This window comes from Castor canadensis, chromosome 1, assembly GCF_047511655.1.
Source record: "Castor canadensis chromosome 1, mCasCan1.hap1v2, whole genome shotgun sequence".
NCBI classification, from domain to species: Eukaryota; Metazoa; Chordata; class Mammalia; order Rodentia; family Castoridae; genus Castor; species Castor canadensis.
The window spans coordinates 127,019,339-127,035,684 of NC_133386.1; the positions used below are offsets into that span (position 1 = coordinate 127,019,339).

General features: G+C 34.9%; 1 protein-coding gene across 11 annotated transcripts in view; it reads left to right on the forward strand.

The window, feature by feature from the left end:
* The window catches only part of Tenm4 (teneurin transmembrane protein 4), a 2,881,475-nt gene that overhangs the window by 678,717 nt on the left and 2,186,412 nt on the right, over nt 1–16,346 (forward strand). The gene's annotated exons all lie outside the window — the stretch shown is intronic.

Below are 16,346 nucleotides of genomic sequence, written 5' to 3' on the forward strand. Positions count from 1 at the left end.
GTCTAAGATTTTTTGGGTAGAGTTTTGACAGTTTCTTTACCTATTTGTATTCCTTTTATTTCTTCTTCTTGCCTAATTGCTTTAGCTAGAAATTCCAGTGCTATGTTGAATAAGAGTGGGGATAGTGGGCACCCTTGACTCATTCCCGATTTTAGGGGGAATGGTTTAAGTTTTACACCGTTAAGTGTGATGTTGGCTGTATAGGATTATCATATATAGCCTTTACAATGTTGAGGTACATTTCCTCTATTCCTAGTTTTCTTAGAGCTTTTATTATGAAGTGGTGTTGGATTTTATTGAAGGCTTTTTCTGCATTATTGAGACGATCAAGAGGTTTTTGTCTTTGCTTCTATTGATGTGCTGTATTACATTTATAGATGTGCTTATGTTGAACCACCCCTGCATCCCTGGGATGAAGCCAACTTGGTCATAATGTATGATCTTTCTGATGTGTTGTTGGATTCAGTTTGCCTTTTTTTTATTAAGGATTTTTGCATCGATATTCATTAAGGAAATTAGCCTACAGTTCTCCTGTTTGGAGGTGTCTTTGTCTGGTTATGGGATGAGAGTAATATTGCATTTATAAAATGAGCTAGGCAGTGCTCCTTCCCTTTCTATTTTGTGGAACAGTTTAAGGATAGTTGGTATTAGTTCTTCTTTGTATGTCTGATAGAATTTAGCAGTGAATCCATCAGGTCCTGGACTTTTTCTTTTTTGTGAGACTCTTGATGTTTGCTTCAATTTCTTTTTGTGTTATAGATCAATTCAGGTAATTAATATCCTCTTGGTTCAGTTTTGGGTGGTTGTTAGTTTCTAGAAATATGTCCATTTTTTCAAGATTTTCAATTGTATTAGAGTGTAGGCTCTCAAAGTAGTCTCTGACGATTTCCTGGATTTCTGTGGTGTTTGTTGTTATCTCCCCTTTTGCATTTCTGATTTTACTGATTTTGATTTTTTTCTCTCCTCATTTTAGTCAGGTTTGCCAGGGGTCTGTCAACCTTATTTATTTTTTCAAAGAACCAGCTTTTTGTTTAATTGATTATTTGTATTTTTTTTTTGTTTCTATTTCATTGATTTCAGCCCTTATTTTAATTATTTCTTTCCTTCTGCTTGTTTTGGGATTTTCTTATTCTTGTTTTTCTAGGAGTTTGAATTGTAGTGTTAGGTCATTGATTTGAGATCTTTCTGCATTTTTAATATATGCATTCATGGCTATAAACTTTCCTCTTAAGACTGTCTTTGCTGTGTCCCATAGGTTCTGGTAGGTTGTGTTTTCATTTTTATTAACTTCCAGGAACCTTTTAATTTCTTCTTTTATTTCATCAATGACCCATTCATCACTGAGCACAGTGTTGTTCATCTTCCAACTGTTTGCATGCTTTTTACTGCTGTCTTTGTTGTTGATGTCTAATTTTAATGTATTGTGGTCAGATAGAATGCATGGGATTATTTCTATTTTCTTATATTTTCTGAGGCTTGCTTTGTGCCCTAAGATATGATCAGTTTTTGAGAAGGTTCCATGGGCTGCTGAGAAGAATGTATATTGTGCAGAAGTTGGATGAAATATTCTGTAGACATAAGCTAGGCCCATTTGATCTATGGTGTGATTTAGTTCTAGGATTTCTTTATGAATTTTTTGTTTGGATTACCTATCTATTGGTGATGGGAGGGTATTAAGGTCTCCCACTACCACTGTGCTGGAGTTTATATATATTGTTAGGTCCTTCAGTGTATGTTTGATGAAATTGGGTGCATTGATGTTGGGTACATATAGGTTGATAATTGTTATTTCCTTTTGGTGTTTTTCCCCTTTTATTAGTATGAAGTGTCCTTCTTTATCTCGTTTGATCAATGTAAGTTTGAAGTCTACTTTGTCCAAGATAAGTATTACTACCCCTGCCTGTTTTCGGGGACCATTTGCTTGGTAAATCATTTTCAAGCCTTTCACTTTCAGCTAGTGTTTATTTCTGTCCATGAGGTGGGTCTCCTGTAGGCAGCAGATTGTTGGATCTTCCTTTTTAACCCAGTCTGCCAATTGGTGTCTATTGATGGGGGAATTTAGTCTGTTAACACTCATTGTTAGTATTGATAAGTACGTGATGATCCCTGTCATGTAGTTGTCTTTGTTGATTAAGAGTTTGATTGTGTATAGCTGAATCAGTGTTACTCTCTATTTCTTGCCTTCTTCTTCTCCTGTGTTTTGGTATTGCCTGCTCTTTCATGGTTGTGTTTGCTTTCATTTTCTGTGTGCAGAATTCCTTGGAGAATCTTTTGTAATGGTGGCTTGGTGATCATATTTTGTTTTAATTTCTGCTTTTCAAGGAAGACTTTTATTGTTCCATCTATTTTGAGTGATAGTTTTGTTGGGTAGAGTATCCTAAGGTTGAAGTTATTTTCATTCAGTGCTTGGAAGACCTCACTCCATGCTCTTCTTGCTTTTAAGGTTTCCATTGAGAAATCTGCTGTGATTTTGATGGGTTTACCTTTGCATGTTATTTGTTTTTTCTCTCTTACAGGCTTCAATATTCTTTCTCTAGGCTCTGTACTTGTTGTTTTAATGATAATATGTAGTGGGGTAGTTCTATTTTGGTCAAGTCTGTTAGATGTTCTGGAGGCTTCCTGTACATGGATGGGCATAGTTTTCTCTAGATTTGGGAAATTCTCTGTTATTATTTTGTTGAATATATTATACATTCCTTTTGCTTGCACTTCTTCTCCTTATTCAATGCCCATGATTCTCAGGTTTGGTCTTTTGATGGAGTCGGTGAGTTCTTGAATTTTCTTTTCACAGGTCTTGAGTTGTTTAACTAATAGTTCTTCAGTTTTTCCTTTAATTACCATTTCATCTTCAAGTTCTTAGATTCTGTCTTCTGTTTGTTCTAGTCTGCTTGAATGGCCTTCCTTTTTGTTTTGTATTTCTGTTTCAATCTTTTTTCTGAGGTTTTCCATATTGTGGGTTACTTCCTCTTTAATATTGTCAATTTTTGCCCTTAATTCATTTATTTCTCTGTTTATGGTGATCTCTGTTTCAGTTTGGTGTTTATTTAAGGCTCCTATGATTTCATTTATTTGTTTCTGTGTTTTCTCATATTCTCTGTTTTTGTTTTCTTGGAATTTCTTGAGTGCTTCCTGTATGTTTTGTTGACCACATGTAGTAACAGCTCTATGAAATTCTCATTAACTACTTACAGGATTTCTTCTTTCCAAGTGTTCTTGTGGGCTTCATTGGGTTCCTTGGTATAGTTTATCTTTGTTTTGTTGGAGTCTGGATCTGGGTATCCATTTTCTTCATGTCGCTCTAAATTCTCTACTGCTTTATTTTGGAGGGGACAGAATGGTTTCCATCCCTTTTTCTTCTTCCCGTATTTCCACTAGGTACCATTTCTATCCCTGGATTATGTGTAATTTAGTACTAGCTGGGTTACAATATTAATACTAACAAAACTAAGAGAGAAGGATAAAAAAGAGAAAGAGAAGGAAAAATAAAAGAAAGAGAGAAGAGAGGTAAAAGAATGGGTGAGGTAGTGGCTGATCAAATAGCAATCCAGACAGCCAAACCCTTAAAGAAAGGAAAAAAAAAAAATCACCAGTTCTGAAACAGTAGAATTGCAGTCTTAGCTGTGCTGATGTTACTCCTTTAGCATTCAGTCCTGTCTGTGTGTGTCTCTTAGGCAGGTTTGGAGCCCTCCAGTGGCATCCTGAGCAGGAGCCTGGTGGAGTGGTTATCTGGCATGCCTATAGAGCTGGGGCCCAGCTCGGCCTGAGGGGTGGGGATCCTGTCATGGCGGGGGATGCAGCTGTCTCTCACTGAGCTTGTGCCAGGCCCAAGGGGTGAGGTTCCTGGTAGGGCAGGGATCCTGGTGGAGTGTGGCTCCAGTTGCCCCATGCAGAGCTAGGGCCCAGCAGGGCCTGAGGGGCATTGGTCCTCTTGGGCGGGGATCCCGGCAGGGTGAGGATCTGGCACGGGGCTGGAACCCAGTGCAGCCTGAGGGGCAGAGAGCCCAGGGGAGCAGAGCAATGGCTCTGCAGGCCTATAGGGCAGGGACTTGGCAAACTGGCTGTTCTTTTATTAGATTGTAGTGTGGCAAAGCCTTCCATGATCTAGGGGTTTAGAGTATCATACTTTCGGCTCTCTCTGCTGCTTTACCTCAACCAGGTGTGTCTCCAGTGTCTCAGCAAAGTCCTTGGTTTACAGAGCTCAGGTGGTCTGTGCCTCTGTCCCAGTTGTCATTTTGGATCTCCAGTTAAATTTGGTTTGTGAGTACTTTATTGAAAATTTCTGCTTTTACATTAATCAAAGAAATCGGTCTATAATTTTCTTTCTTTCTTTCTTTCTTTCTTTCTTTGTTATGTACTTGTTTTATTTTAGTATCAAGGTAATACTGTATTCATGGAAAGAGGTTGTCAATGTCCCTTCCCTTTTTATTTCATACAATAATTTGAGGAGAGCTGGTGTTGGTTCTCCTTTAAAGGTGGTAGAATTTGGCAGTGAATTTATCAGGTTCTCAGCTCTTCTTTTTGGGAGACTTTATTACTTATTCAAATGCACTGTGTACTATAGATCTATTTAAATGGCTTATATACTCTTGGTTCCACTTTGGTAAGTAAGTGGAACTACAAATTTTCCCATTTCTTCTAGATTTACCACATTATTGTAATATAATTCAAAATATTCTCTAATGATCCTCTGGATTTTTGGTATTAGTTGTGATATCACCTCTTAAATCTTTAATTTTATTGATTTGGGTATTCTCTCTCCTTTTTACAACTTTTTGGTGTGTCTGGGGTTTGAACTCAGGGTTTCATGCTTGCACAGTTGGTGCACTGCTACTTGAGCAACACTTGCAGTCCTTTTTTCTCTGGTTATTTTTGAGATAGGGGTCTCATGACCTATTTGACCAGGCTGGCCTCAAACTGCAATCTTACTGATCTCAGCCTCCCAAGTAGTCCATATTACAGGCAAGAACTGCTTGTGCCTGATGTCTTCATCCTTATTTTGATTAGCATGTCTAAAGGTTTATCAACAAAAACAACAACTTTTTTGTTTCTTTGATTCTTTGTATTTTTTTTTTTTAGTTTCCGGTTCATTAATTTCTGCCCTAATATTTATCATTTTCCCACCTGATTCAGATTTTAGTTGTTTCTGTTTTTCTTAAAACTTGAGGTCCTTTATTAGGTTATTTGCTTTAATTTTTTTTAATGTAAGCACTTTTATCTATAAACTTTCATCCTAGCACTTGCCTGTGTTATGCTTCAAAGGTCCTGTTAGGTTGTTTTCATTTTCATTAGATTCTTGGAATGCTTGTTTGTCCCCCACCTCCTTATTTCTTCAGTGGCTTACTGATTCTTTCTTATTATATTGAACTTTTTCTATAGTTCCTTTTGCTATTGGTTTCAAGCTTTATTATTTTCTCTTCTGATATAATAATACAGAGGTTATTTTGATTTTCTTATATTTGTTAAAACTTGCTTTATATCCTAAAATATTTATTTGGGAGAAACTTTCTGAGAAGAATGTATAGTGTACAGTCACTAGATGAAATATTCTGTAGATATCTGTTAAGTCCATTTGGTCTATCATGTCAATTAATTATGAAGTTTCTTTGTTTTCTCTGGTTGACTTATCTATTGGTGAGAGTGGGATATTGAAAATTCCCACTATTATTTTGTGGGGTATATCAGTGCTTGTACATCTAGAAGAATTTGTTTAATGAAATTTATTGAGCCTAAATTTGATGCATGTATATTAATAACTGTAATCTTCTCTTGATGGATCATTACCTTTATGAATATGTTGTAACTAATTTTAAAGTCTGTTTTATCAGATATGTTTATAACTACTCCTGTGTTTTTGAGGGTCCACTTGCTTAGAAATTCTTTCTCCATCTTTTCCCCCAATCTTATGTTGGTCTTTGTCAGTTAGATTGTTTTTTGTAGGCAACAAATAATCAGGTCTTTATTTAATCCAATTTTCTACTCTGTGTCTTTTGATAAGACAATTGAAACCATTAATATTCAGTGTTAATATTGAAATGTATTTAGTAATTTCTGTCATATTTGTTTTTCCCATCCTCCTTTATAATCTGCTCATCAAGTTGGGGGCTTTTCCCTTATATTTTCCTGGCTTTATTTGTCTTCATTTTCAATGTGCAGGATATCTCTTAATTATCTTCTGCAGTGTTGGTTTAGTAGTCATGAATTCCTTTAGTTTTTGTTTATTGTGGAAAGTTTTTATTTCTTCTTCAATTATGAAGGGTATCTTTATACTAATCAAGGTTTATAGATTCATTTTTTCCCATGCTTTCCATGCATTTAGAGTCTGCGTTGAGAAACCATCTTTTTATTCTGATGGGTTTTCCTTTATATGTGACTTGTTTCTTCTTTTGTATGGTTTTAATATTCTTTCCTTTTTTCTTTATATTTGGTGTCTTAATTATGTGTCTGGGGTGAGGATTCTTTTCTGATCTTGCTTCTCTCATGTTCTGAAAGCTTCCTGCACTGAGATGACCCTGTCTGTCTCCAAACTAGGGAAGTTTTCTATTATTATTCTTTTGAATTGTTATCTGTGTCTTTTACACTCATTATTCATGGTTTGGCCTTTTGATAGTGGCCCAGAGGTCTTTCATGCTCTGTTTAGAACGTCTTAGTTTCTTTCCATTATCTTTGACTAATTGACCTAGTGCCTTTACTTTCTCTTCAATCCCTGACCTTCTGTTTTGAATGTGTCTTTATTAGCTCACTTGTATATCTTCATTCTTTAGGGTCAGTTTCTGTGCATTCATTTTGTTCCTTTATTTGGGCCATGCTTACTTGTTTCTTGGTATATTTGGCAATTTGTTTTGTTATCTGTACATTTGAAAAATAAAATTAATTACTTCTCCCAGCTTTTAGGGAATGGCTTCATCCAGGGAAAGATTTTACCCAGTTACACCAAATAGAAAACTTAAAGGCTTATGAAATGATTTCTGGGGCTATAGATTGGCATGAATGTAAAGATTCCAAATTAGAGGAAAAGTTTTGCTTTCTTTTTCAGTAGTTCATAGTCTTACTCCCTCTTGTGTCTATCTGATGCACCACGGATCCTCTGGCATAAGAACATAACAATAGTTTTCTATTGTTACTCTTTTTGTTATTGTTGTTCTCAGTGTTGCACAGGGAAGTAGGTTATGCTGTGTCTGGTCAACACTCTGAGACAGGCAAGACAGAAGCCAGTTCCACAAACAGCCTACTAGAAGTCTAAATCTTAAATGTGTATTTCAGTGTTTTATTTCCCTCTCTAAGGAGAATCGTGGTCTGGTTATATTCCCAATTATGCTATGTTAAATTTTGACTGGGGAGGAGTTGTTGCAAGTGAGTACATGATATTTCAAGCCTTTGCTTTTGTTCCCTGTGACCTTTAGTTACCTAGAATATTTGGGATATGGTTGGTTTTTCATGAGAGGCAATACAGAAACAGAAAACATTCTCTAATGTAACCCTATGCAATACTGGAACATTGGAGGCATGTGCCACTTTCCTCCATCCCTTCTGGGGAGGAATCCTTAAGTTATATCCTCTTTTCATCACAGAAGGCTATATTGACCATATGAAGCTATCTTCACTTGTCATTATTCTTAACAGCCCCAGAAAGGGGAATGCCCTTTCCATTCATGCTCTGAATGAGGAAGGAACATTAGACACACATCTATAATTTTACTTTCTCTTTGAGGGAGAAGTCATGAGCTATGCATTCTCCATCTTTGCTGATACAAGATGCTGCACAGGAACTAATTTTGTAAAGTACAATTGTTCATCTTACTCACTTTAATTCACTTCTGTGCCTTTAAGGCACTGCTTGTGTTTGTATGAGTTACTGCTACTTCAGATTCAGGAATTTTCATAAAGGTATTTTAAGCCATGTATCTATTAAATTGGTGATTCTTTGGGGGAATAAAAGCTTCAGCTTCTTATTCTATGACCTTGCTAACATCATCCCGAATAATATAATATAAAGTTTTCTATTATGGTCCTACTATTTATATCTTATAACTATTGTTTTAAAAATATTTAATTATTACATTAATAATTAAAATTTTAAAATTCTGGTGCCCAACACAAATAATATTATATGGCAGATATTCCATGTTGGTTGACTGACTGAACTTATGAATGAAGAAAGACTTCTAAGAATCTTACTTAATTGTTCTTTTATCTTGATTAAGGCATTTCACATATATGACCATCATATTCTTCATTATTGTAGCTCATTTTTATTCATTTTCAGATGTTTTATAAAATTGAAATATAAGAAATACCAATGATTTTCAGCAGTAGTATTTGCTAATATTATGACTACTACTATCATTTTCATTATTATCATCATAATTTCATCATCACCATCATTATCATTCTCTGTTGAGCAAATGTTTCTATCTATTCAAGTACACCTATTTGGTGATTTTCAGGTTTATCTGATTGATGCAGGTAATTTTTTTATTTTCTAAGCTTCAATCACCTATGTAGAAAATTCTTGCTTGAATTTCTAAAAAATATATAAATTTATTGTCATATGGTAATGGCCTTATATCTTCACAGAAAATATACATGGCTTTAATGCAAATATTATATGCAGAATATTTCACAAATAGTAAGTAATTACCAGGGAAATATGCATTTCTATAATTTTATACTGCTCAGAATACTTTCAAACAAATTTACACAATTTAATCATCTTAAATACTCTAGGACAGAAAAATATATGTGCTATTATTATAAGGTAAGTAATGAGGGAATTTAAAAAGTTAGGTAATTTATCCAAGGTCAAATTAATCAATAATAAAATTATAACAACTCAGATCAACAATCCACTAATTGAGTATTTAATTTATGATATAAATAATTGCATGTAATTTCAAGTATACCACCAATTTTGTTATCATTTATAACACTAATGTTTCTTCTTTAAAAAAATAACGGGAAAGACAGAATATAGAGAAAATGAAATTCATTTGGCATCGGTCAACTTACCCACCAGCTGTTCTTACTTTTAATTTATAAACTGGTGTTAACTGGATCACCAAAAAATGAGGCTTTAATGACAGAACAGAATTGCTAATTGTTTTCCTTAGCCAATTTGTATTCCTTAGCCAATGAACTAATTATTGAAGGGAATTTAGTTATATTTTTCCCAGTTTACTTTTAGACAATAATGAAAAAAGCAGGAGGAAACATGATAGTGTCTGGGGATAATTATTGCACCTATTTTTGTGCAGCTTGAAAGACACACAAAAAAAGCAAAGTGGTGGGAAATGGGTGTTACTCTCCACCAACAGAGCATTGCTTGACTCTAATGGCCAAAGAATGAAGTCATTCATGTGGAATCATTGTCTCCAGCAAGATCATTAAAGAAAATAACTGCTTCCAGACCAGATGGAAATGTTAGAGAATTAAATCTAAATTAGGGAACCCATTGGCCACATGTGAATGCCCAGCTATATGCATAAGCCTAATCTGAATAACTGTTTTGACAATTTCTTTTGTAGTGAAATCTATAACATACAAGGTAGATGGACGGTCTTCATAAGACACTTCAAGTTTGAGTGTAAGGATGGATACTTGAGTTGGTGTATTAGACTTACCAACTTAACCAGCAATCTTCCTTCACCTAAAGAATATAACTATATTTATTGAGAGAGTTTTATGTTTCAGGAAGTTTTATATTATACACTCATAGCAACAATCTTAGAGGCAGAGATGGGGATGTGCTGAGTCCCATTACTAATAATTACAGTGCATACAATTATTTGTTGCAAACTTATTAAGCAGTGTCCATCATTTTTAATACTCAAACAACCATAAGGAATAAATGCTATTATATTTATCCTGACAGTTAAGGGATCTGTAGCCAATGGCATTAAATAACTTGCCCAATGTTATACTTGACAAGGATCCAGAATTTGGACCTAGGCAATCTAGTACCAAAGGTTCTACTTTAAAAGATGGTACTGTACTGAGAGGAATAGAAAATCAGAGGCTGTCTTAGTAGAGAATCTATAATTATTTGTATAAATAAATTAAATAAATGAGTTGTGTTTAACAGGGAAAGAAGAAAGGAAGGAAGAAAGGAAGGGAGGAAAGAAGGAAGGAAGGGAGGGAGGCAGGAAGGAAGGAAGGAAGGAAGGAAGGAAGGAAGGAAGGAAGGAAGGAAGGAAAGAACTCACAACTAATATTATTGTGCTCAAAAAGTTCCAGATTGGTCATCCTTTCATAATGGATCCTATAATCTGTAATATGCCCCTATCTTCTAAAACAATTAAAGCTCTTTCTTTCTGTTGTTATTTTACTATGGAAGTTGCCTAATAAGCCTAATAAATTGTGGACCAGAATTACTTATCAAACTCTTGCCCAGCAGCAAACTGGGCCAGGAGCTATGAAACCTGGGATGTAGTTTGTTCTGCATAACATGAATCAGCTATATTTTTGTGGATTCACCAAGAAATAGATTCTGTGATGGGAATACACATGCAATGAGTGTATTAAGACAAAGGATTATCTGATCAGAAATATGAGGGAGCTGAAGACTGAGAGAACCACCAGAATGAGATACAAATCAGAGCTTTGCTGAATGACAGCAGAAATTTGACTGAAAATATTTTGCTATGCAGGGGAGGGTAGGTTCAGCAAACCCTGTGGGAAGTTCTTGAACCAAAGTGGGTCATCAGATGGGGTACATGCTTTACAGAAACAGATCTGCCTTCCTTCCTAGCTCTGCTGTGCTCAGGCATTGACCAGGAAAGCCCATGGGAAGCATATTCTCAGTTTAGTCACAGAGATTCCAAACATTGTTGCTGAAGCAGTAGTCCTGTTACGCTCAATTCTTCCTAGCATAGGAAGTCTTCTGGGCACCTTGTAGCTACTTACTACCTTAGCAACATTTGACTTCTGAATATCATGTTTCTAGTATTACACAGGTTGACTCACACTGCCCTTCCTCTTTACAGGTATATTTGACAGTCAGAAGGACAAAACTACTTTGAAAATGTCAAAACTCTGCACCAATTTAATGTGATTGTTGTTATTATTTCTATTTGGTTTGTCACAAAAATCTCAGTTGCTGTAAGGAACAAGGGAAAAAGCAGTCTCCACAGAATTTGGCCATTTTCTTTCAGAAAAACTAATTATTGAACTTATCTCTGACTCCTACCCATAAATCTCTTTAAAGGCAGTTTGTCCTAGAATGCAGGTCATGAGAAAGAAAATAGTGCATCATAGAGCAAGAATCACAGAGTAGGAATAATTATGCTTAGGAAGTTCTTGCGGGTCAATACAGTTAGATCTCCATAATGGTCTTATTAGTGTATTTTAAAGATTTTTAAAAATTTAGTTAAGAATATTTCTTCACCTCTCACAGAAGTACTTTTTTGTTTGCTCTTTTTTGTTATTGAAGTTTGATTCATGTGGAAATACTTTTGTCTTAGAGTTTCTGTAAAAAAATGAGAGAAAGCACAGGCCGTGTTGCTCAGGACAAGTAGACCTTGGATAAATTATTAAACTAGCTAAACTTCTGTTTTCTCATATATAAAATGTAAGTAATAATATGCACATTCTGTAATTGATATACTCAATAGCCACATATAAAATGATCCACAGAGTCCCTGGCAAAAAAATACAATAAATTGTATTCATGATAATTCAACCAAGAAATGTCAGTTTGTGCCTATTATGTATTAGTTGCTGTGCAAGTTGCTAAGTATACTATGGTAAATAGGAGGAGAGACTGTCTGTTACAAAGTAATAAGTAATACAGATAAAGAAGCAATTCTTACAGAATTTGACAGTGTAAGAACAGGATTTCATTGGAATATACACAGGGGCTGATTCAGAAATTGAAAATCAGGAAAGATTCATTGATTAAAGATTTTCAAGGGAAGACCTAAGCATAAGTAGAATTTAATCAGCCAAAGGGGGAAGGTAAGAACAGAGGTGAGTTCTCAACAAGGAAAAAAAGTGTGCAAAAGTAAAGGTCTAGAGCCAAAAGGGAGCACTGCCTGTTCTGGAAATGGGAAAAAGTCATGGTGGACGCTACAGGTGGGGTAAGTGGTGAGAAAGTCAATGATGTCAAGAGCTTTGCAATCACTGTTAGGGATTTGTATCACAATCCATTTCAACTCCTGAACCAAACCAGACATTAAGTAGTTCTAAAAGAAAGGGTGTTGCTTTGCTATGTCTCCTTTTTCCCCAAAGTTCCTACTGCATTTCTACAGAGACCTTTGGAAATAAAAGTGTGTGTCACATAGAAGCATTTCAGAGTTCTCTCAGAGCAAGAATATTATATATGAAATTCTCCAAAGTGGCATAATTGTCATAAGATCTTTAAAATTAGAAGAAAAATTTAGTATCAGTATTTACTTACAACAAACAGAATAGATTATATACCTTAGAGTCCTAGTTTTCTCATGGGATGTCAATTTCATTTCTTCATTAAATTAAGAGGGCCTATGAAAAAAGTCCACGGTGCCATTTATTTGAACCAACTGAAACCTACGTGATCAATGATTGAGGCACATGGAAACATACACCTGTTCTCTTTCCAAAGCAATTGTTTGAAGTGCTCCAAAATGATCCGAACCTATTACTTAGATCAAAGAAAAATTAGGGGCAATTTTCAACTCAAATTTGTGGTCATTTGACTGGAAACTATATACTCTCAAATCCCCTTGGAGCATGTTTGAGCTTTGAAAAGACATGAATAATCAAGCAAGATGGAAATTGTAGAGTCCAAAGATAGTTATTGACAGAGCTTATTGCACTTTTCCCATGCAAGAGAGATGAAAAGGCTTTCTCTTTCTTTAAACACTCAGTCCACTCCAATAGGACTGCTGGTTGGTTAATCCCCACTAACAGAGAATAATTGGCTCACCAGAAACACATAGACAGGGGATAACAGTAAGGTCTGTATTGCTAGCTACATGAATGGTTGATATATCTGGCTTTTGCTGCCCATTTTTAAATTTTGCCAGTCATTAGTTTATACTAATTGGTTCCTACATCCCATCTTTCTCAATCCACATCTGTTCTAAAGAAGAAACTGTGCAGAGGACTAAGAATGGTTCCATATAATATTAAATGCCAAATGAGTATTTTAAAGACCAGTCAATTGCCTATAATGTTGAGTCTTATTTTGTCAAGCATGTTTTCAATCAGCTAAATAGAATCAGAGCTGACCACAGTGGCAGTGACAGGTATAACAATACAAGCATGGCACAGCAATGAAATGATGGTTCCAAATGGAAGGAGAAACAAAGGCAGTCCAATATGGCACCACTACACATAGTGAAAAAGTTTCACACTCCACCAAAAATAATCCCTGGTATGGATTGAATATGGTAGGACTATGCTTGGGAGGCTGACAGACAGGAGTGGTCATTTATTTCTCTTATTTTCTGGGTCTAGATGTAAATTTACCACATTAAATTATATTATTCATTATATCAATCCACATGAATCATTACCTAGTGGTTTCAAAGAGAGTATGATGATAGGCTGGGAGCAGCATAGTGCCAGCTATTCAGGAGGTACAGATCAAGAGGCCAGTTCGAGACCAGCCCAGGGCAGTAGTTAGCAAGACTCCATTACAACCAAAATAAATTGTGTGTGGTGGCTGGACCTGTTATTCCAGCTACATGAGAGGCATAAGTAGAAAAATAGTGGTCTAGGCTGACACAGGCACAAACATGAATCCTACTCAAAAAATAATTACATCCAAAAGAGCTGGAGATGTGGCTCAAGTAGTAGAATGACTGCTTAGCAAGCACAGGCTCTGAATTCTAACCCTAGTGCCATCAAAAAGACCTACAAAAGAGAATAATAATATGGACAAAAGATTATATAAAGTAGTACTTCTATAGTAATGTGATCAAACTAAATGCTTAAAGATCTAAAACCTTTTAATATGAATTTACATTAAAAATGTATGGTTTATTTCTTATTGCATGGGGACATTTCCTTAAATTATAATGCTAATTAAGCCTGCAACACAGTTATTCTATGCTATAAATATATTATTAGTTTAATTGATTTGATTACTCTTCATACTAGGTTCCATTTAACTTCCATGCCAAACTATTGCCATGGAATATTGAAAACAATAAGGCAGAAATGTTCAAGACATATAAGATATGTTGGGAACTAATTTTCCATAAGGGTTACCAATAAGTTAAACTTTTGTGGATTTTTTGCAACATCACCAATAGAGTGTATTGTCATTGCCCTTTTTAGTGAGAATGACTGAAAAAACACCCTATATCCAATTATCTGAATTGACTCATGCTGGCAACCATTTATTGACTGCTTAACTCATGATTATCAATTTTCTGAAACTATAAAAAATATAAATGTAGAATAGAATTCTAAGAGAATTCTTCTTCTAGATGTTTAAATTTAAATTTAAAAATGTCAGCTAATTAGGTATTGGTAGAAAACAAACAGAACAAAATGGTATCTGCTTTAGAGCTCTAGTGAAGGTGGTTTTGTAGAATTCAGTAGGCCTGGCTAACTTCAGAGAGGATGACTGTAGAGGTAGAACAGAATGTGGATAGCCATATGTAAGAAAGAAAGGCCCTGGAGACAGTGGCAGAGTGTGGTCATAAGCAAGGATCCAAGAAACAGTGATATGTACAAATAGCATAAGTGGACAATATTGCACACACAAATTTCCATTTTGGAAAGTGTTAAGTGAGTCTTAACTCATTAAGTCAGTCACTTCTTGCCTACTTTATTTTTTATATTTTTATTAGTATGTATTAATTGTACAAAGGGGTTTCATGGTGATATTTCCATATATGCATATAATGTGCTCTGTTCCACCATTTGAGGTTTTGTTTAGAGGAAGGGTGTCACATCATCTAGCACACATGAGGTTTCAGCTCCTGGAGATTAGGGTCTATTCAAATACTTTCCTTTTTTCTTTCCCATAACCCCAAACATATTATGGTCACATAATAGTCATTTAACAGAAATTAATTCAGCAAAATTGAAGTAATCTGCTTAATTATGGGTTGTCTACAAAGTCAAGTGTGTAATATTTTATTGAGTTAAATAGTTCATTTGTCTCAAAAGATCTGCTTACATTTGGAAGTACAGAAGTCTCTGGTAGATATTGAGTGTTGGTGGTTTTATACTTTATTGCAAGCATTTAACTATATTTCAGCAAGGTAAACATAAAACAAGGTTAAAAGGAATAGTCTTTCAGATAGCTGTGCAGCTACTGCTTGACAGCATAAATTGAATCTATCCCTTATCTTATAAAGAAAGAAGACACCAAGAATGAATGAAGAAAATTGGGATTCTAAAATGATAAAATATTCAATAACTCTACTGGAATGAAAATCTTGATTTTCATAACTTTATTTCTAACAAAATTTATGTTACATGAAAAAACACTGCACAGAAACCACTTCAGTATCCTATTGTATTTTGAAGCATATTAATAATAAGAAAAACAATGGCAACACAAAAATCAGTCGTTACTTGGGTTTCATCAATTTGTCCGCTTCCTTCTGTCTTTTGCATGTTACCTTGCTAACCTTCATAATAACTCTGTAGATCATAAAAGGGAGGCTCAGCAAGGTCAACAAATGGTACACATTTTCAGCAAACATGCAGCAGTGGCAAGATCTATCTGATTCCAAAACTTATGTACATTCCCTATGTCAGTATGTCCTGAACTTAATTATCCCAAGGATTTTTTTCTCTATATAAATATCACCCAAACTATTTTGTATGATCATAAATAGAATAGAATTTACCATTTAAGCTCTTTTAAGTGTTTTAAGTGTCCAATGCAATGGCATTGTTTACATTCGTATTATTGTGCAACCATCACCACTATTCATTCTAGATCTTTCTCATTCCAAACTCAAACTATATGCATTAACACAAACTCCCCATTTCATCTCCCCTTTACCCACTTTCAGTTGATGTTTGATTTTCTGTCACTACAAGTTGACTATTCTAGGTACCTCATAGAAGCAGAATCATACACTATGATTTGTACTTTTGTGTCTGGCTTATTTTAATTAGAATAATATTTTCAAGGTTTATCCTTACTATAAGATATATTAAAATTTCATTTCTTTCAAAGAACAAATACTATGTTACTTATGTATTTATCATATTCTTTCATCCATTTGTCTGTCAATGGACATTTGTGAAAATAATGCTACTATGAATATGCTTGTACAAATATTCAAGTACCTGATTTTAAGTTTTGGGGTACATGCCCAGAAATTAAATTGCTAGGACATATAATTAACAGAAATATTAGATTATATGGTTAATATGTAAATCACCACATATTTAATTTCATC